At 40.4% G+C, this 21840-nt stretch overlaps 2 long non-coding RNA genes and 1 other non-coding gene across 3 annotated transcripts in view; 1 reads left to right on the forward strand and 2 right to left on the reverse strand.

Moving 5' to 3' along the window:
- Nucleotides 1-252: 252 nt before the first annotated feature.
- Nucleotides 253-4313, reverse strand: LOC133252806 (uncharacterized). The gene is made up of 2 exons (XR_009738094.1): nt 4111-4313; nt 253-573 (listed from the first exon to the last, which is right to left on the reverse strand). It is a non-coding gene; the product is annotated as an uncharacterized LOC133252806 (long non-coding RNA).
- Nucleotides 4314-5252: 939 nt separating this feature from the next.
- LOC133252770 (uncharacterized) overlaps nt 5253-21840 on the forward strand; it is a 108086-nt gene continuing 91498 nt past the window's right edge. The window contains exon 1 of the long non-coding RNA XR_009738081.1: nt 5253-6849. This is a non-coding gene — a long non-coding RNA (uncharacterized LOC133252770). The remainder of the gene's footprint in view (nt 6850-21840) is intronic.
- On the reverse strand, nt 11469-11572 carry LOC133255038 (U6 spliceosomal RNA). Its single transcript, XR_009738843.1, has one exon. It is a non-coding gene; the product is annotated as a U6 spliceosomal RNA (small nuclear RNA).

The raw sequence follows: 21840 nt of genomic DNA on the forward strand, positions 1-21840 counted from the left end.
AAGGAGAGGCTACCCGTTCTAGTATTTTTGGGCTTCTTTGGTGGCTCAGACTTTAAACAATCCACCTACATGTGGGAGATCGGGGTTTGATCCCTGGCTTGGGAAGATCCCCTGGAGAAGGGAATGGCTACCTACTCCAGTATTCTCCATGAGAATCGCCATGGACAGAGGGGCCCCCCATGGTGGGCTACAGTCCATGGGGTCGAGAAGAGTCAGACATAACTGAACGAATAACTCACACACACACACACATCATCATCATCTTTATTATAATGAAGCTGGAAGGTATGTGTTGAGAGCTGAGGCCAGGTAGATTTATGATATTCTTCCTGAATAGACAGATGTGCTCACCATGTCTCTAGTCCCTCCATCAGCACTCTAACTTGTTCTGAGATGGAGAGCTAGCTGGAGATCTCCACGAACAGGAAGGTCTGAAGCAGGGGCCAAAAGTCACAGATCCACCTGGTAAATCCATCTGTCCTTGGGGAAAATAGAATGAAAGGACAGACCCAAGATGAAATGGTTGTTCCATATTTTTTCCTCCTAGGGAATTGAGCAGAGCCTGCCTCCTCTCTGTAGAAAGATGAGCAGAGTTAGGGTTAGGGTTATGTACGTATGTGTGTGCTCAGTCATGTCCAACTCTTTGAGACCCATGAACCGGAACCTGCTTGGCTCCTCTGTCCATGGGATTCTCCAGGTAAGAATACTGATTTGGGTTGCCATTTCCTTCTCCAGGGGATCTTCCCCATCCAGGGATTGAACCTGCCTCTCCTGCATTGGCAGGTGGATTCTTTACCAGTGTGCCACCTTGGAAGGGTCAGGGTTAGAAGGTTGACATAGATTCTTTGCTTAAGCAAGCTTTCCTAGGCCCATCCATGCCCTTCCTTGTAAAATCTAGTTTTAGGAAGAACTTTGCTAAGTCAGTTTGATGAGAACCCTGCACCCCTGATGCCCGATGACCTTCAATCTCTGATCAGCTTCCTCACCCCCAACCCAAACCTGCAGGTGATGTTTTCTCATTGTATCCTGAGCAAAGGATCCTGTCCGGTCAGTTTAGCCAAATGCCCTTTACTCCCATTGTTTCCTCTTAGTATTTTCTATCCACTGACCCTCACCCTGCTCTTTGGCTATAAATTCCCACCTGCCCATGCTGTATTCAGGGTTGAGCCCAAATCTTTTCTCTAGCTGTAAAATTCCGTGGCAGTGGTCCCTACACCTGTTACAATGATCCTGAATAAAGTCTGTAGTACCACCTTTAACAAGTGTTGTTGAATATTTTTTCCATTAACAGGGTTACCTCAACATTATTTGGAGGGTTTTCTGCTTCAGATCTCAATTATGACAGTCTCTCTTTACCCAGAGTCCATTATTTTCAAGGGGCTTCCCTCAAAGCTCTGTCAGTAAAGAATCTGCCTTCAATGCAGGGGACCCAGGTTCGATTCCTGTGTCGGGAAGATCCCCTGGAGAAGGAAATGGCAACCCACTCCAGTATTCTTGCCTGGAGAATCCCATGGACACAGAGGAGCCTGGCAGGCTACAGTCTATGGGGTCGCAAGAGTCGGACACGACTTAGCAACTAAACCAAACAAACCATCATTTTCAAACTGCGTTGAAAATAACTCAGTTGTTTTCTGATTGCTTTAATCTCTTTCTTCTGCCTCCCCAGTGTGACTAGCTTTCCCTCTCCTCCATGACACTTAATCAGTCTGTAGCCATGTATATTATGTTACCAGTTCCTAAATTTTCATCCAGTAGTTCTTTGATAATACTGTTTAGGTCCTCAAACCTGCAATCCTCTCATGCCATTCTTTTAAAATAAGTTTGAGCCTTTTTTCGATCGTTCTAAATTTGAAGCACTTGGGAATTTCCCCCCTTTAGGTTGTGTATATTTTCTTCTTTCTCTTTGTCACACTTTTCTTTCCTCCCTCCCTCCTTCCCTTTCTTTCTTTCTCTATGTAGCGTGCATGCTTGCCATGTGTGTTAGGTCGCTTCAGGTGACTCTTTGTGACCCTATGGACTACAGCTCGCCAGGCTCCTCTGTCTGAGGATTCTCCAGGCAGAAATACTGGAGTGGGTTGCCATGCGCTCCTCCAGGAGATCTTCCTGACCCACGAGTCAAACCTGCATCTCACGTCTCCTGCATTGGCAGGCGGGTTCTTTACCATTAGTGCTGCCTGGGAAGCCCTAGGTTGTGTATATTTCCTTCTTTCTCTTTCTCAGTCCTTTCTTTCCTCCCTCCCTCCTTCCCTTTTGTTCTTTCTATCTCCATATAGCTTTCATTCTTTCCATGTCACTCCATTTTTCTAGCTTTACTCATGCTTGGAGGCTCTGCCTGGAAACTTAATGTGGTCTGAGTGTGGGAAGATTCTTACCTCCCATTCCACCGTGCCTTTGACTTATTTCCTGACTCCACTGCTTCACAGTTTGAGTGCTGAAATTTTTTAAATTGTATTTATTTTTAATTAAAGGATAATTTCTTTACAGTATTGTGTTAGTTTCTGCCATACATCAGCTGGAATCAGTCGTAGGAATACCTGTGTCCCCTCTGTCTCGGACCTCCCTCCCACTTCCCATCCCATCCCACCTCTCTAGGTTGTCACAGAGAACCTGTTTGAGCTTCCTGCATCATACAGCAAATTCCCACTGGCTATCTATTTTACATATGGCAGTGTATATGTTGGAGAAGGGCATGGCAACCTACTCCAGTATTCTTGCCTGGAGAATCCCTTGGTCAGAGGACCCTGTTGGGCTACAGTCCATAGGATTGCAGAGTTGGACACGACTGAAGCAACTTAGTGTATGTTTCCATGCTACTCTCTCACTTTGTCCCACCCTCTCGAATGGCGAATTTTTGGTGATCCATCTACTTTTTGTAGCACTAAAGCACAGTGGTGGCCCAGAGGAAGAATTTGGGTAAAGGGATGTGCCATCGTTATTGGAAGACCTGAGCTCTGTTGTCTTGTCCAAGATTGTGTAAACCAGTGAAGCCACCTCAAGACCCACTCTACTTAGCTGGGGGTTATATTCCATTCCTGGGGGACGATGTCTTTGCATTTTAGATGGAATCCCCAATTTGGTATGTATAACTCTTGATCTTATCTCCTGGATTTTTTTTTTTTTTTTAAACCAGTTTCTCTCTACAAATCATTTGTAGTATTTTAGAGTTAGAGACACTTCTCTGGTGGCTCAGTGGTAAAGAATCCACCTGCCTATCCCTGGGTTGGGAAGATCCCCTGGAGAAGGAAATAGCAGCCTGCTCCAGTATTCTTGCCTGCAGAATCCCACAGACAGAAGAGCCTGGTGGGCTACACTCCATGGAGTCACAAAAGAGTCAGACATGACTTAGTGACTAAACAACAACCACCAGAATCATAAGAGGGGGAAAATGAGACCTCCACCCCTCTGCACTTAGCTCCTTTGAGATGTGGGGTATGGGGCGAGGTCTCTTTCCTCCTCTGAAGATGTTTATGTGCTAATCCTTGGAACCCATGCATATGTTACATAGCACATGGGACTTTGCAGATATAATTAGAGTTACTGATCATAAAGCAGGGCGATTACTTTGGACCACTCTAATCCCATTAACCCTTAAGAGAAAGAACTTTCTCCAGCTGGAGGCAGAAGGGATAAGGCAGAAAGAGAACTCAGAGAGATTCAGAGCATGAGGAGGACCTAACAGGAAGTTGCTGCTTTGAAGTGGAGGGGGCAACATGACAGGAATTCAGGCTGAGAGAGGCTCCTGGCCAACAGCCAGCAAGGAAACAGAGACCTCAGGCCAGCAGCTCAAATAACTGAATTCTGTCAACAGCCTGGATGAGCTTGGAAACCGACTTGCCCTCAGAGCCTCCAGATAAGAGTCCAGCTTGCCAACAACTTGATCTCAGCTTGTGACACCCGGGCCAGATGAACCAGCTGAGCTCACCAGACTCCTGACCTACAGAACTGTGAGATCATACATTTGTGTGGTGTGAAGCTGCTGAATTCATGGTAATTTGTTATGGAAGCTACAGAAAATGAACACATGGATAGATTAGTTGGAAATGTCACAATTTTGATAACTAGACTAGCCTGAGAACAGGATGGGAGGGTCTGGGTTGGGGTTAACTCTACCTGATTCTGCTTCAGGCTCTTGGGCACCTTTTTGGGAAGGAATATCATTTTAGACTCTGCCTTTTGTATATTGTTGAACTTATTTTGTTAATTTTGAAGTTGTGTGGCTCAGTTGTTAAGTCGTGTCTGGCTCTTTGTGACCTCACGGACTGTAGCAAGCCAGGCTCCTCTGTCTTCCACTATCTCCCAGAGTTTGAAGTACATGTGCTTTAAATCATGTGGTTTTGGAAGAGAGCACATCAGGGTTGCTTCATTCAACCATCTGAACTCGGAAATCTCTTGCTCAAGTCATCATGTATGAGAGTGAAGGAGCATTCCGTGAGTCTAGAATCAAAGTACATTTGTGAAAATAAAGGCTATTTGAAAAGAAAATAAATTATACATATGTATCTGTGTGTGATAGTTAATGTTCTGTGTCAACTTGACTGGACCAGGGGGTGGCCAGATATTTGGTTAAATATTATTTCTGGGTGTGTCTGTGGAGGTGTTTCCAGAAGAGATTGACACTTGGATTCATAGATTGAGTTAAGCAGATTTGGGTGGGCATTACATAATTTGATGAGGGCTGAGTAAAGAATCCACCTGTAATGCGGGAGACCTGGGTTCCAATCACTGAGTTGGGAAGATCCCCTGGAGGAGGGCATGGCAACCCATTTCAATATTCTTGCCTGGAGAATCCCCATAGACAGAGGATCCTGGCAGGCTACAGTCCATAGGGTCGCAAAGAGTCAGACATGACTGAGCGACTAAGCACAGCACAGTACAGAGTAGACTGAAAGCTGGGGTAAGGACTAACTCACTCTCTCTGCCTGATTGCATGAGCTTAGACACTCATCTTATACCCTTGGACTGGGACTTACACCACTGGTTCTCCTGGTTTCCTGGGCCTTTGGACTCAGAGTGGAGCTACACTACTGGCTTTCTTGGGTCTCCAGCCTACAGACAAACCATAGGACGTTTTAGCCTCCACAGTCCATAATATGCACCAATGCCTTATGATAAGCTTATATCTCTGTCTATCTATCTCTCTCTCTATCATCTGTCTCCTAGTGGTCCTGTTTCTCTGGAGAATCCTGACTAATTCAGAGTATGTGTATATTTATATGTACATACACCTATGATGTAATAGACTTTCATTTTATTCATATATTAAAGTTGAAAATATAAATTATAAAATTTTTAATTCTTTCTGCTGGAAAAGAAATGTATAAAAGATAGCATCACTTTAACTTTGAAGAGAATATCAATAATAACCCCAAACACTCATCTTGGTTGGAAGAATCAAAAATTGGAATACAAGAATCAGTTTCCTGAAAAGACCTAGATTTTTATTGTTTTGGAATTTTAGGATTTTCATTCCACAGACTCTTGCCAGGAGCCCATCATGGGTCAGTACTAGATGTTGAGGTGTGAACAATGAACAAGATAGATATTATCCCTGCCTTTAGCCCAGGAGAGAAACTTTGGCTCAGTTAAATCAGCAAGGGTAGATTCATATTGATATGAATATGGTTCACTGAAGCACTCTTCTGTATTATTGGGCCATACCAATGTTCCTGATTTAGGGTGGCCTGGGCGTCTATGTGAATAGAGGATCAAATCCAATCAGTAATCCGATAAAGATTTCTTTGAGGAAACCTGCAGGATAAATGGTAATTAGAAGCTAACTAGTCAATAGGGGAGGTCTGAAGAGCTTTCCAGGCAGAGGCAGCAGCAAGCTTGAGGACCTAGGAGGTGGAGAACCTGGTAAGGTGGTCTGAGTGGTTAGTTGTTTTGTATGGTGGGAGCAAGGGAGTGGAATGAGGTTGGCTTAATTACTGGATAAAAGATCAGCAGCTATCAGTTCAGTTCAGTCACTCAGTCATGTCCAACTCTATGACCCCATGGATTGCAGCACACCAGGCCTCCCTGTCCATCACCAACTCCCGGAATTTACTCAAATTCATGTCTGTTGAGTCGGTGATGCCAGCCAACTATCTCATCCTCTGTCGTCCCCTTCTCCTCCCATCTTCAATCTTTCCCAGCATAAGGGTCTTTTAAAATAAGTCAGTTATATTGTTACCCTGCTTATTTAACTTATATGCAGAGTACATCATGAGAAACGCTGGGCTGGAAGAAGCACAAGCTGGAATCAAGATTGCCAGGAGAAATATCAATCACCTCAGATATGCAGATGACATCACCCTTATGGCAGAAAGTATAGAAGAACTAAAGAGCCTCTTGATGAAAGTGAAAGAGGAGAGTGAAAAAGTTGGCTTAAAACTCAACATTCAGAAAACAAAGATCATGGCATCTGGTTCCATCACTTCGGGGAACAGTGGAAACAGTGACAGACTTTATTCTTTTGGTCTCCAAAATCACTGCAGATGGTGATTGCAGCCATGAAATTAAAAGGCACTTGCTCCTTGGAAAAAAAGTTATGATCAACCTAGACAGTATATTAAAAATCAGAGACATTACTTTGCCAACAAAGGTCCATCTAGTCAAAGCTGTGGTTTTCCTAGTAGTCATGTATGGATGTGAGAGTTGGACTATAAAGAAAGTTGAGCGCTGAAGAATTAATGCTTTTGAAATGTGGTGTTGGATAAGACTCTTGTGAGTCCCTTAGAATGCAAGGAAATCCAACCAATCCATCCTAAAGGAAATCAGTTCTGAATATCCATTGGGAAGACTGATGCTGAAGCTGAAACTCCGACACTTTGGCCGCCTGATTCGAAGGACTGATTCAGCAGCTATAAGGTGATACATTTTATTTGTCTTGATCAGCTACCATAGTAACTTGGGAAACTGGGAAATAGGTCTGATTTTAATTTTTTCCAGCTTTGTTGAGATATAACTGACATAGAACATTGTGTAAGTTTAAGGTATAGTATGTAGTGATTTTGTATATGTATATATTGCAAAATCATTACCATGAAAAGCTTAGTTAACACATCTGTCACCTCATATAGTTACAATTTTTTTTGTGTGTGGTGAGAAATTTCAAAATCTACTCTTCTAACAACTTTCAAATATATAATACAGTGTTGTTAACTATGGTCACCATGCTGTAGGTTGCATCCTCGGAACTTATTCATGTTATAATTGGAAGTTTATACCCTTTGACTACCTGCATTCATATCCCCTACCTACCACACTTCACCTCTGGCAACTACCAATCTCTTCTCTGTTTCTACGAGAATCATAGAAGAGCCCACACATAAGTGAGATCACACCATATCTTCTTTCTCTGACTTATTTCACTTGGGTTAGTGCCCTCAAGTTTCATCCATGTTATTACAAATAGCAAAACTTCTTTCTTTTTTACAGCTGAATAATATTCTTTTGGAGATATAGATTATTTATCAATATTTTCTTCATTCATTTACCAATAGACACTAAGGTTGTTTCCATGTCTTGGCTATTGTAAATAATGCGACAGTGAACACATCTCTTCAAGACAGTTATTTAATTTTGTTCAGGTATATACTCAAAAGTGGAAATGCTGGATCGCATGATAGTTCTATTATGAAATTTTTGAGGAACCTCCATACTGTTTTCCATGGTGCTTGTACCAATTTACCTTCCTACAAACAGTTCCCTTTCTCCCTATCCTTGTCAAACTTGTGATTTCTTGTCTATTTGATGATAGCCATTCTAACAGGTATGCTGCTGCTGCTGCTGCTAAGTCACTTCAGTCGTGTCTGACTCTGTATGACCCATAGACGGCAGCCCACCAGGCTCCCCAGTCCCTGGGATTTTCCAGGCAAGAACACTGGAGTGGGTTGCCATTTCCTTCTCCAATGCATGCAAGTGAGTGAAAGTGAAGTTGCTCAGTCATGTCCAACTCTTAGTGACCCCATGGACTGCATCCTACCAGGCTCCTCTGTCCATGGGATTTTCCATGTAAGAGTACTGGAGTGGGGTGCCATTGCCTTCTCTGCTAACAGGTATGAGGTTATAGCTTATTGTGATTTTGATATGCATTTCCCTGATGACTAGTAATGTTGAGCTCCTCTCCATGTATTTGTTTAAGCCTGATTTTTAACACATTATCTTCACTAGACAGGTTTTATCCACACTCTATAGAGTGGGACGGTTCAGGGAAAATGAGTTTGAGTCTATGGATCGATTGTTATTATCATGTTGTGTGGCTGGTGACTGTCTTATTTTTGATGGACCCCAGAATATGGTTACCAATTGCATCATATTCCTTTATTCACTCATTTCTCTTTTTTTTTTAAAAGCACTTATTGCATATTCTGTTTGTCCCCTTTAGTTTATTCTCAATCATTGGGCACATATCTGTGTTAGTCTTCGATCACTGCTAACAAATTGCCACAAACTTAGTGGCTTAAAATAACACAAATTTATTGTCTCATAGCTTTAGAGATCAGAGTCTGACACAGATCACTGGGCTAAAACCAAGATGTTGGTAAGGCTATATTCCTTCCCTGAGGTTATGGGGAATTTGTTTCCTTGCTTCTTCTAGCTTTTAAAGGCTTCCCATATTCCTTGGCTTGAGGGCTCCCTTTTAATTTTCAAAGCCAACAACATAGTGCCTCTCTGACCCTGCTTGCCTCATCACATCTCGTTTTCTGCTTCCCGCCTCCATTTTTAAGAACCCTTATGATGACATTGGGTCTGCACAGATAATCCAGGGAATCTCCCTATTTTAAGGTCAGCTGAACCTCCAACTTAATTCCATCAGCAACCTTAATTCCCTTTGCCATGTGACATGAGGTAGTCACAGGTTCTAGGGATTAGAACGTGGACATCTGCACTGGTGTCATTATTCTTCTACCATGTGATTCCTTGGACTCTGCTTCTTGTCTTTTCTTATTGGCTGACATAAAAGTTACATAGAATATAAAAGGTGATCTCTTTCTGCGGCCCTCTCCCGAGACCCCATCCTTTCTACACCTCACACACTGTCATCTCTACTTCCCTAACTGAGCCCTGTGTGTGCGTGCTAAGTCGCTTCAGTCATGTCTGACTCTGTGTGGCACTATGGACCATGCTTGCCAGGCTCCTCTGTCCATGGGATTCTCTAGGCAAGAATATTGGAGTGGGTTGCCATGCCCTCCTCCAGGGGATCTTCCCCACTTAGGGATCAAACCCGTGTCTCTTGCATCTCCTGTATTGGCAGGCAGGTTCTTTACCACTAGTGCCACCTGGGAAGACCAACTGTCTCCCAGCTCTGACGTTTTCTGGCTGGCTTTTCCCATCATCCATTATCCACTGTATTTTTGAGTTCAAGGCACATCTTTGTCTTTGGACAAGCTATTCTATTCTTCTTAATTTGTGAGTTACATGGTTAAAATGTAGAGAGTTAATCATAGCGAGTGATTATAATGAGCCCTCTATGGTTTCCCACTATGAGTAAGGGAAACTCACCCTTCTGCTTGGTGTTATGGTGTGATAGTTGCTCTTCTTAAAATTTCAGTGCTAGCTCCTGCATCTCTCTATTTTTCAATTTTCTTTTTCTTTTTTTTTTAACCCCAGTAAGAACAGTGTTAGCAATGGCTTTTGAGGAAGGTTGGGTTTCCCTGGTGGTTCAGACAGTAAAGAATCTGCAATGTAGAAAAACCCAGGTTTGATCCCTGGGTCAGGAAGATCCCTTGGATAAGGGAATGGCAACCCACTCTAATATCTTTACCTGGATAATTCCATGGACAGAGGAACTTGGGGTGCTATAGTCCATGAGGTCCCAAAGAATCTGACAAGTCTGAATGACTAATATTACTCTTACTATGAGGAAACTTACAGAGCCAGAGAGTATGAGAAGCAGTGACATAGTTTTAAATTTTTACAGGGTTTGCAAAGTACTTAGAATCAAGGAGATTATATTTCTTTGCATTTAGAGGAAAGGTTAGTAGGGAAAGAATTTTTTTTAAAGAAAAAAAAAATGCCGGTCAAATAAGCCATTACTTATATGGAAACAGTGAAGAAGCTTTTAGCTTTCACTTACAAAGATGAAGTTTAGCTGAAAATTTCACAGCAAATCTCAAAAACACACATTGATTTCACAGCTGAAGAATTTTTCAGTGATTTGGGAATGTTTTGTTTTACAATTTAAGTATTTTTCCCCATTCTACTAGAAAACTGGGTTTACAGTAAATGGGGAAAATGACCTAAATGTATTTTCATTTTAGAAAATGATACCAAATTTCTAAAATGGCAATCTGAACAATTTGGTTATATTCCATTGTAGTTACAGATAATACTCATTTTTCTTTAGTTTTTATTCAATAGGCAAAACAATATTTATTCTTACAAATTAGGTTTTTAAACCTTACATTTGTTGTGGACAAAATTTGACCTACCTAGAATGTTGACATTTTATTACTATGATAAACCAGTTTCAAGGTTCTCTAAAATAAACAATATTTCAATGAAAAGTGATCAATGAAAAAAAGAGAAAATAACATGTACTTTCATGGTTTTTGAAAAATTTCCATTTTTAAAAACAGGTCAGGCTATCAGCTGGAACATTATACCTACCATAACAAGTTTTAGATGAAAAATGTGGACTTTTTTTTTTTTTTTTTAGTACTCTGGAGCTAAATTATCTAGCTCTAAGAGTAAGGCCAAGTTTCATATCCAAATCAGGTGGAAGAATAATAATGACTTTCAGTTTATTTTGCCAATAAACAGCAATTTAGAAAAAGGTATGGAAATAATGGAAAGAAATGTCTCAACATGAGCTCTCAGAAACATACCCATGTAATTTTGTTCCTCCAGTAAAAGAATTCTGTTTAGGGGGGGGTGGTGCATATATGATTTAGTGAAAGTTTTAAATCCTGTATTTTGTATCTCTAAAGTACTGGAGAATAGTTAGAGCAATCTGTGGTGTTCATTTTAGTTTTTCTTCTAAGGATCAAAACTGAACCACCAATTTATGATGAACTCTTAGGCATTCAGATGTATTTGGTTTTTCTTGGTTGGTTCAATTGAGTGGATGGGATTGCACTGGAATTGCCATTGAGTGGATGGAATTATTATTGGAATCCAAGAATACAATATGGTTTAAAAGCATTTGAGTGAATAAGTCACTTTAGCAATTTCTATTGCCGCTCAAGTTCCCAGTCAGCTATTTGTAAAGTAACCTGCTTGCAACATTGGCAACAAATTAGATTAGTAAATATTTGCTTATCTGGCAGATCCAATGTGCTTTTTCTTTCTTTTAAAATTTTATTTATTTTACAGTTGAAGGATAATTGCTTTACAGAATTTTGTTGTTTTCTGTCAAACCTCAACATGAATCAGCCATAGGTATACATATGTCCCTTCCCTCTTGAACCTTCCTCCCATCTCCCTCCCCAATCCACCCTCTAGGTTGATACAGAGCCCCTGTTTGAGTTCCCTGAGTCATACAGAAAAATAAGGAATGCTTCACAAATTTGTGTGTCATCTTTGCACAGGGGCCATGCTAATCTCTGGATCATTTCAATTTTAGTATATGTGCTGGTGAAGTGAGCACCCAATGTGCTTTTGACAAGTATAACATATTAGGAATAAAAAGACTTTTATTCAGAAATGTTTCTACCCAGTTTGAAACATAGTCAAGCTTTCTGGGCTCTGGACTGAAAACGCTTAATGTGGTCACTGAATGTGTCAGGACTCATCTCAGAGGTCCTAGAGTTATCAAAAATCTGGGAGCAGAGAACAGATAAGATATTATATGAAATGCATAAAAAATAATTGAAAAGACAGTCCTTTATTTCTTAAAACATTGACATGAATTTTACTTAAAGAACTGATGTTTGAAAGAGACTCATGGACACAGAAAACAAACTTACACTTACCAAAGGGAAAGGTGGGAGGGGAGAGGGATAAATTAGGAGGCTGGGATTAATTTATATACTCCACTACGTATAAAATATGTAAGTACCATGGACCCACTGTATGGCACAGGGCAGTATACTCAGCTAAAGTGAGAGTTGGACTGTGAAGAAGGTTGAGCACTGAAGAATTGATGCTTTTGAACTGTGGTGTTGGAGAAGACTCTTGAGAGTCCCTTGGACTGCAAGGAGATCCAACCAGTCCATTCTGAAGGAGATCAGCCCTGGGTTTCTTGGAAGGAATGATGCTAAAGCTGAAACTCCAGTACTTTGGCCACCTCATGCGAAGAGTTGACTCATTGGAAAAGACTCTGATGCTGGGAGGGATTGAGGGCAAGAGGAGAAGGGGACGACAGAGAATGAGATGGCTGGATGGCATCACTGACTCGATGGGTGTGAGTTTGAGTGAACTCCGGGAGTTGGTGATGGACAGGGAGGCCTGGTGTGCTGGGATTCATGGGGTCGCAAAGAGTCAGACACGACTGAGCGACTGATCTGATCTTATCTGATCTGATAAGAGAAAAGTACATATGCAGAGTACATAATGAGAAACGCTGGGCTGGAAGAAGCACAAGCTGGAATCAAGATTGCCTGGAGAAATATCAATAACCTCAGATATGCAGATGACACCACCCTTATGGCAGAAAGTGAAGAGGAACTAAAAAGCCTCTTGATGAAAGTGAAAGAGGAGAGTGAAAAAGTTGGCTTAAAGCTCAACATTCAGAAAACAAAGATCATGGCATCTGGTCCCATCACTTCATTAGAAATAGATGGGGAAACAGTGGAAACAGTGTCAGATTTTATTCTTTTGGGCTCCAAAATCACTGCAGATGGTGACTGAAGCCATGAAATTAAAAGACGCTTACTCCTTGGAAGGAAAGTTATGACCAACCTAGATAGTATATTCAAAAGCAGAGACATTACTTTGCCAACTGAGGTCCGTCTAGTCAAGGCTATGGTTTTTCCTGTGGTCATGTATGGATGTGAAAGTTGGACTGTGAAGAAAGCTGAGCGCCGAAGAATTAATGCTTTTGAACTGTAGTGTTGGAGAAGACTCTCGAGAGTCCCTTGGTCTGCAAGGAGATCTAACCAGTCCATTCTACAGGAGATCAGCCCTGTGTGTAATTTGGAAGGACTGATGCTAAAGCTGAAACTCCAATACTTTGGCCACCTCATGCAAAGAGTTGACTCATTGGAAAAGACTCTGATGCTGGGAGGGATTGGAGGCAGGAGGAGAAGGGGATGACAGAAGATGAGATGGCTGGATGGCATCACTAACTCGATGGACGTGAGTTTGAGTGATCTCTGGGAGTTGGTGATGGACAGGGAGGCCTGGCGTGCTGTGATTCATGGGGTCAGAAAGAGTTGGACACGACTGAGCGACTGAACTGAACTGAAATGATAAGAGAAAAGAACCTGAAAAGAAAAGAAAAGGAAAAGAATTTATATATACATATATATGTATACACACACATATATACACACACACACACACACACACATATATATATATAACTGAATTGCTGTGCTGTAGACCTGAAACTTACATGATATACTTCAATAAAAAATTAAGAAACCTAATGTGTAAGAGGAACATAGGCAGCACAGAGAGGGGATTTTTTATGTGTGCCTCTGTGTTATGCTGCAGTAATGAGAAGAATCTAAATCACATTTCCTGTAATGTCCCAAGACTGAATATTATATGTTTGACTAAAAAAAAAAAAACACATGTTGAGAAAAAGAAACCAAGATGTCTTTTATGCTAAGGAATGGGACTTTGAGACACACTTCAGAGAACAATGTGGGTGGGGAATTTTTTAAATGAATTATCCACCTGCCACGTATTCAGAAAATTTTTGATCAAGACAGTCCTTTGAGTTTTAGTAATACATGGGATTTCACACTTTCTCTGAGCAATTCGAGTTTCCTTCTCAGAATCTTTTAACTGCTTAGCTTGAATTGTATAGTGTCATAAACTGAAAACTTTATGGGCTCAAATGTAAATTTGTTCTTAAAAAAAAGGTAGGAAAATAATCTTATACAAATTATTTAAATTATATTTTTATTATGAAGTAAAAATATTGCATAAAGTTTGAAAATTCTTATTAAATGTTGTACTCAATGGAAAAGATTTCTTAGATAAAATAGATTCTAGTGCACCACTGTTCCATCAATACTTGAGTTTATGAATTAAAATCTATATATTATAGAAGATAGATTATCAGAAATTGTATTTTAAAGTTAATTAATCAAAATACATCTTATTTGTGTTATTAAAAATTCAAGTATAAGAAACTGTACTCAGAATTGAGAGAAAAACATAGAACATCAAAGAAATCATTGGTGAAAAATGATTTACTATCAATACAAAAATCAAAATCATAAAATTTAATGGATCTTATCCTAGGAAACCTTTTAAAAGAATTAGTCAGTTTTAAGAAGTTAAAGCATAAGATTATAAATTAGTTCTTTTCAATTAATATTAAAGAATGTACTTAGTATAAACCAGAGCTTTGTTACATAAAAACCTGGGTTAGTGTAGAATATCATAGCTTAAAGGAGAAAATTAGACATTTTTGTATTGCTTCTGTGTACCTCTTTCTAAAATTCTACTGAAAGGAAGATGCTTCTGTGGGTAGCAGGCAATTATATTGTTAACTTAAATATTTAGAAAAGATGACTTGGATGTTATTCATGAATAAGTTTGAAAGTGCTTGATCTTACAACAATTAGCACGAGTCAACATGAATTTTTGGCCAATCAATCCAATCAAATGAATTGACTTTTTAAAAATGGAAATAACCATAGTCATAGATAATCCCATTTAAGAAAAAAGAAACCAAAAAAAAAAAACACCCAAAATACCACCTGTCTAGACATAATTGCTTTTATAGTTGCTATTTGATTTTAGTATTCCTGGAATATAGTAATAACACCTACTATTTGCTGGGCAGCTACTTTATGCCAGACACTTTTCTAGAAATCTTTCATGACTTCTGATTAAATTCTCAAAAAGTCACAGGGCTGTTATCCTTATATTACAGATAAAGAAAATGGTGTCTCGGTTTAAATGGCTTGTCCCAGATTATACTGTAAGTGGCAGAGGTGGAGTTGAGATATGTCTTTTTCTGAAACCTCTGTTTCCTGCCTCAACATTGGACTGCCTCACCCAAGGTCAAAGACAGCACTGGGCCTAGGATGACCAATTCTTTCTGTTGTCCCATGAAAGAGGGATTTTTGGAATGTGGGACTTTCAGAGCTAAGCTTGAGAAAGTCTTGGGCAAACCCAGGTGAATTGGTTATTGTATCTGAAGGCATGCTCTTCTGGCCAGTGCACACTCAGGAAGGCCATACTGCTGTTAGAAGCCTCCTATTCCTGTTAGATTATCTGCACTGGGGAGGCCATTTCTTTAACCAACAGGATAAAACCAGAGAGCTACCTGCCAGAATAGCTGGATAACTGTGTTGACCAGCTCTTGACACACAGGGAGAACTGAGCTTGCTATCTATCAATCAACCCCAATCTTTAGCATAACTTCAGGGCTTTCAGCTACAATTGGTTCAAGACATATTATCACAAATCTCTAATGTAAAACAAAAGGGAGCAAAAAAGATGAAAGCAAAAATTTATAAATTTTGAAAGGAAGTTTAGCATATACTTTTAAAGCACAGTTCATTGAAAGGATCAATTACTAGACAAACTTCAAACAAAACAACAAGAACAATAACAGCAACAGGAGAGAGATGTAGTCTCATCCGTTGTGTTTAATTCAAAGAGAATCAGGGTGTTCTCTGATTAAAATGCTCTTTTATTTTTCATTTTTATTTTTAATTGAAGTATAAGTTACAGTGTTGTGTTAGCTTCAGTGTACAGAAAAGTGATTCAGTTATATATGTATATTAGAGTAGGTAGCCATTTCCTTCTCCAGGGGATCCTCCCAACCCAGGGATCGAACCCGGGTCTCCTGAACTGCAGATAGATTCTTTATCATCTGAGCCACAAAGAAAGTCCATAAATACCATGTATATATTCTTTTCCATTCAGTTTAGTTGCTCAGTCGTGGCCAACTCTTTGCAACCCCATGAACCACAGCACACCAGGCCTCCCTGTCCATCACCAACTCCCGAAGTCCACCCAAACCCATGTCCATTGAGTCGGTGATGCCACCCAACCATCTCATCTTCTGTCATCCCCTTCTCCTCCTGCCCTCAATTTTTCCAAGCATCAGGGTCTTTTCAAATGAGTCAGCTCTCCACATCAGGTGGCCAAAATATTGGAGTTTCAGCTTCATTATCAGTCCTTTCAATGAACACCCAGGACTGATCTCCTTTAGGATGGACTAGTTGGATCTCCTTGCAGTCCAGCAGACTCTCAAGAGTCTTCTCCAGCACCACAGTTCAAAAGCATCAATTCTGCACTCAGCTTTCTTCACAGTCCAACTCTCACATCCATACATGACCACTGGAAAAACTATAGCCTTGACTAGACAGACCTTTGTTGATACAGTAATGTCTCTGCTTTTTAATATGCTGTCTAGGTTGGTCATAACTTTCCTTCCAAGGAGTAAGCGTCTTTTAATTTCATTGCTGAAATCACCATCTGCAGGATTTTAGAGTCCAGAAAAATAAAGTCAGCCACTGTTTCCATTGTTTCCCCATCTATTTGCCATGAAGTGATGGGACCGGATGCCATGATCTTTGTTTTCTGAATGTTGAGCTTTAAGCCAACTTTTTCACTCTCCTCTTTCACTTTCATCAAGAGGCCCTTTAGTTCTTCTTCACTTTCTGTTATTAAAAGATGTTAAGTATAGTTCCCTGTGCTATACAGTAGGCCCTTGTTGCTTACTTATTTGATACAAAGTCGTGCTGTGTGCTTAGTCACTCAGTTGTTTTCCATTCTTTGTGGCCCCATGGACTGTAGCCTCCCAGGCTCCTCTGTCCATGGGGATTCTCCAGGCAAGAATGCTGGAGTGGGTAGCGTATACCTTCTCCAGGAGATCTTTCCCACTCAGTAATTGAACTGGGGTCTCCTGCATTGCAGGTGGATTCTTTACCAGCTGAGCTACCAAGGTATGTAAGTTTTAATCTCAAACTTCTAATTTATCTCTCCCCACCCCTCACTAGCCCCCCTAACCCTTTGGTAACCATGAGAATGTTTTCTATGTTTATGAATTTATTTGTTCAATAAGTTCAATTGTATCATTTGTTAGATCCTACATATAAATGAAGTATATATTTGTTTTTGACTTCATTTAGTATGATAATCCAGAGAAGGCAATGGCACCCCACTCCAGTACTCTTGCCTGGAAAATCCCATGGATGGAGGAGCCTGGTAGGCTGTAGTCCATGGGGTCGCTAAGAGTCGGACACGACTGAGCGACTTCACTTTCAATTTTCACTTTCATGCATTGGAGAAGGAAATGGCAACCCACTCCAGTGTTCTTGCCTGGAGAATCCCAGGGACGGGGAAGCCTGGTGGGCTTCAGTCTATGGGGTCGCACAGAGTCAGAAACGACTGAAATGACTTAGCAGCAGCAGCAGCAGTATGATAATCTCTAGGTTCAACCATGTTGCTGCAAATGACATTATTTAATTCTTTTTTATAGTTGAGTAATATTATTGTATAAATATATTGCATCTTCTTTATCCATTCATCTGTCAATGGACATTTAGTTTGCTTCCATGGCTTGGCTGTTGTCAAGAGTGCTGCAGTGAGCATTGGGCCACATGTATCTTTACAAGTTAGGGTTGTTGCTGGACATATGCCAAGCAGTGTGACTGTGATCATATGGTAGCTCTAGTTTTAGTTTTTTAAGGAACATTCATATTGTTTTTCATATTGGCCACCAATTTACATTCTCAGCAACAGAGTAGGAGGGTTCCTTTCTCTTCACACCCTCTCCAGCATTTATTAGTTGTAGAGTTTTTGCTGATGGCCATTCTGATTGGTATGAGATGACACCTCATGATAGTTTTGATTTGCATTTCCCTAATGATTAGAGATATTGAAAATTCTCTCTTTATTAACATAGTGTGTCACTTACAAGTCCTTAATTTTTCTGTTCAATCTAATACCTTGTCTGTGAGTATTCTTGTAACTTTTATTTGGACTTTTTTTCTAATAGGATTGTACATTTCTTGTTGGTGGAATATATGCTTTTAGGTCAGCATAGTAGGTAAAATCATAGACTCTCGGGACAGAATGCTAATTTCAAGCTGTTGACCATGAGCAAAATTACTTAACTTCCCTGTTCCTGGTTCCTTCTTCTTTAAAATAGAGACAATAATAGTTCTTCCCATATAAGGTTGTTGTGGGAAATTAAGTGGGTTATTTTATGTGAAAAACTTATGATAATACCTGCCACAAAGGCTGTGCTAGCTATATTATCATGATTATTTTATTGGTCTTGGGTGATTCTATGCTGTCTTTGCATTTGGAACAGGCGTCACGGCTGTTGATCTGGCCAGAGTTGGGGAGTATTTGGCATCTAGCACATCTGCTGTGTTTCACAGTCACTTTTTCTAAGAAATAGGAATGTGTTATTGTTTTCTGCTTTTGACGTACTAATCAATCCTATGGTGGAACCAAGAGTATAGCAATTCTTACCAGGATTCAGACAACTCGCCATCTTGAATTTGAGGCTGGAATATTCTTCCTCTGCATAAGTGGAAGAGTCTCTCTGATCATACTCCCCACTCACTCCCCACCACCCCCCGCTCTAGTATTCTTGCCTGGAGAACCACATGGATAGAGGAGTCTGGCAACTACAGTCCATGGGGTCACAAAGTCAGACATGACTCAATGACTGAACACACATGCACACATTCCTTTATTCCTTGAATGACAGGGAGCAACTACCCAGAGAGCTGATTATAAGGCTTACTAAATGACCAGAGAGTAAATTGGATATTTGGTGCCAGTTAGCTTTCTGAAAACCACAACTTAAATAGTTATTAATATGTAATAATTGGTAATACATAAATTTATATCTTTTCCCCAGAAACTGGGGAAGGGCTTCTCCTATTCAGTGAAGCCTATCTGGAGCATAGATAAGATTCTTGGGGATGAGGCAGTCATTTTGTGACCATGATGATATTAGAAATTTTGGGAGAAAAAAATTACATATGTGGGAAGTTTTTTTTTTTTTTCTTGTGTATAAAAGAGATATTAGCACAGCTATGGCATGTGAGGAAAGTGGATGTGAAGTTCAAAAAACCCACTTGTGGTAGGTACTGAGGGTTTAATGATTTGACCTTCTATCCAGTTTCTGTCTCCTTTGCTTGTCTCTAGGATAGAGACTGAATAACAGTGTGCTCAGTATCTCAATGCCCTGGCAGACAGAAGTGGCCATGAACATGATTCTGGCCAGTAAGATATAGGCTAAAGTCTATGGGGAGTTGAAAATGATATTTTTAAATAAAGCCTTGCTGGGAGAAAGCTTTTAATCCATTTTCCTCTTTCATGAAATATTGTAGAAATGTCATGATAAAGGTCATTTGCCAAGGACAGCAGGACAGGGAGAAAGAAGCAACACGGTGGATCTCTTGCTTTGGAACTGGCTTACTTACCTCTGACACTGTGAAGTGAAGAAAAGAGAAAAGGGAAACCTGATGTGTCAGATGGGGTCCTGGCAGATACAAGAGGTGGACCAAAAGGCCTTAAAATCATTTATGAAAAGACTCTTTACAGAGTTATGAGAAAGGAGCAAGGAAATGTCAGTAATCTTTAGAGAAATAGAATCAACAGATATTCTTCCTTCTTCCTCCCTTTCCCTTTTTCCCTCTTCCCTTTCTTTCTTTTCTCTCTTGCTCCCCCCTCTCTTCTCTCTTTCAATTGGTTTCTGTGGTTGTGGGAGTTGACAAGTTCACAATCTGCAGAGTCAATATCTCAGGTTGAGTCTGAAGGCTGGCAGGCTGCCTTCAGAGAACCAATGTTCTGTTTCACGGGCCATCAGGCAGGACAATTCTCTCTTACTTAGAGGAGAGTCAGTCTTTTTGAACTATTCAGGCCTTCAACTAATTGGGTAAGGCCCATCCACTTTTGGGAGAGCAATCTGCTTTACTCAGTCTGTTACTGAAAGGTGTGTGGGGTTGGGTTACTGGGTGCTCAACAGCCAACAAACTGGCCAGGTTGGTAGAAAGGAAAGTTTGCTTTATCTCAGATGCTGGCAGCTGGGTGGAGGTGGGGGGGATGAGGGCAAAAGTCAGTCCAAAGGCCAACTAATTCCTCCTTGCCCATAACTGGTAACTAGTGGGGCAAGAGATTGTATAGATAGAAGGAGGGGGCTGCTTGTAGAAACAGCACAGTCAGCTCTGACAGTCATCTTCAAATTCATCCTCGATGGTCTGACCAGTGTCATCTCGATTGTTTTAGGTACAGTTAATCTTCAGTTCCAGGGTCCATTTGTTCCCATTTCACTGAGGCCAATTTTTTTTTTTTTTTTTTTACTGTTACATGCCTTTTATTTATTTATTTTTTTAATTTAATTTTATTTTTAAACTTTACAATATTGTATTAGTTTTTCCAAATACCGAAATGAATCTGCCACAGGTATACCTGTGTTCCCCATCCTGAACCCTCCTCCCTCCTCCCTCCCCATACCCTCCCTCTGGGTCGTGCCAGTGCACCAGCCCCAAGCATCCAGTATTGTGCATCGAACCTGGACTGGCGACTCGTTTCATACATGATATTATACATGTTTCAACGCCATTCTCCCAAATCTCCCCACCCTCTCCCTCTCCCACAGAGTCCATAAGACTGATCTATACATCAGTGTCTCTTTTGCTGTCTCATACACAGGGTTATTGTTACCATCTTTCTAAATTCCATATATATGCGTTAGTATACTGTATTGGTGTTTTTCTTTCTGGCTTACTTCACTCTGTATAATAGGCTCCAGTTTCATCCACCTCATTAGAACTGATTCAAATGTATTCTTTTTAATGGCTGAGTAATACTCCATTGTGTATATGTACCACAGCTTTCTTATCCATTCATCTGCTGATGGGCATCTAGGTTGCTTCCATGATGGGCATCGAGGTTGCTTCCATGTCCTGGCTTTTATAAACAGTGCTGCGATGAACATTGGGGTACACGTGTCTCTTTCCCTTCTGGTTTCCTCAGTGTGTATGCCCAGCAGTGGGATTGCTGGATCATAAGGCAGTTCTATTTCCAGTTTTTTAAGGAATCTCCACACTGTTCTCCATAGTGGCTGTACTAGTTTGCATTCCCACCAACAGTGTAAGAGGGTTCCCTTTTCTCCACACCCTCTCCAGCATTTATTGCTTGTAGACTTTTGGATAGCAGCCATTCTGACTGGTGTGAAATGGTACCTCATAGTGGTTTTGATTTGCATTTCTCTGATAATGAGTGATGTTGAGCATCTTTTCATGTGTTTGTTAGCCATTTGTATGTCTTCTTTGGAGAAATGTCTAGTTCTTTGGCCCATTTTTTGATTGGGTCATTTATTTTTCTGGAGTTGAGCTGTAGGAGTTGCTTGTATATTTTTGAGATTAGTTGTTTGTCAGTTGCTTCATTTGCTATTATTTTCTCCCATTCTGAAGGCTGCCTTTTCACCTTGCTAATAGTTTCCTTTGTTGTGCAGAAGCTTTTAAGTTTAATTAGGTCCCATTTGTTTATTTTTGTTTTTATTTCCAATATTCTTGGAGGTGGGTCATAGAGGATCCTGCTGTGATGTATGTCGGAGAGTGTTTTGCCTATGTTCTCCTCTAGGAGTTTTATAGTTTCTGGTCTTATGTTGAGATCTTTAATCCATTTTGAGTTTATTTTTGTGTATGGTGTTAGAAAGTGGTCTAGTTTCATTCTTTTACAAGTGCTTGACCAGTTTTCCCAGCACCACTTGTTAAAGAGATTGTCTTTAATCCATTGGATATTCTTGCCTCCTTT

Source organism: Bos javanicus, chromosome 1, assembly GCF_032452875.1.
Source record: "Bos javanicus breed banteng chromosome 1, ARS-OSU_banteng_1.0, whole genome shotgun sequence".
Lineage (NCBI taxonomy): Eukaryota > Metazoa > Chordata > Mammalia > Artiodactyla > Bovidae > Bos > Bos javanicus.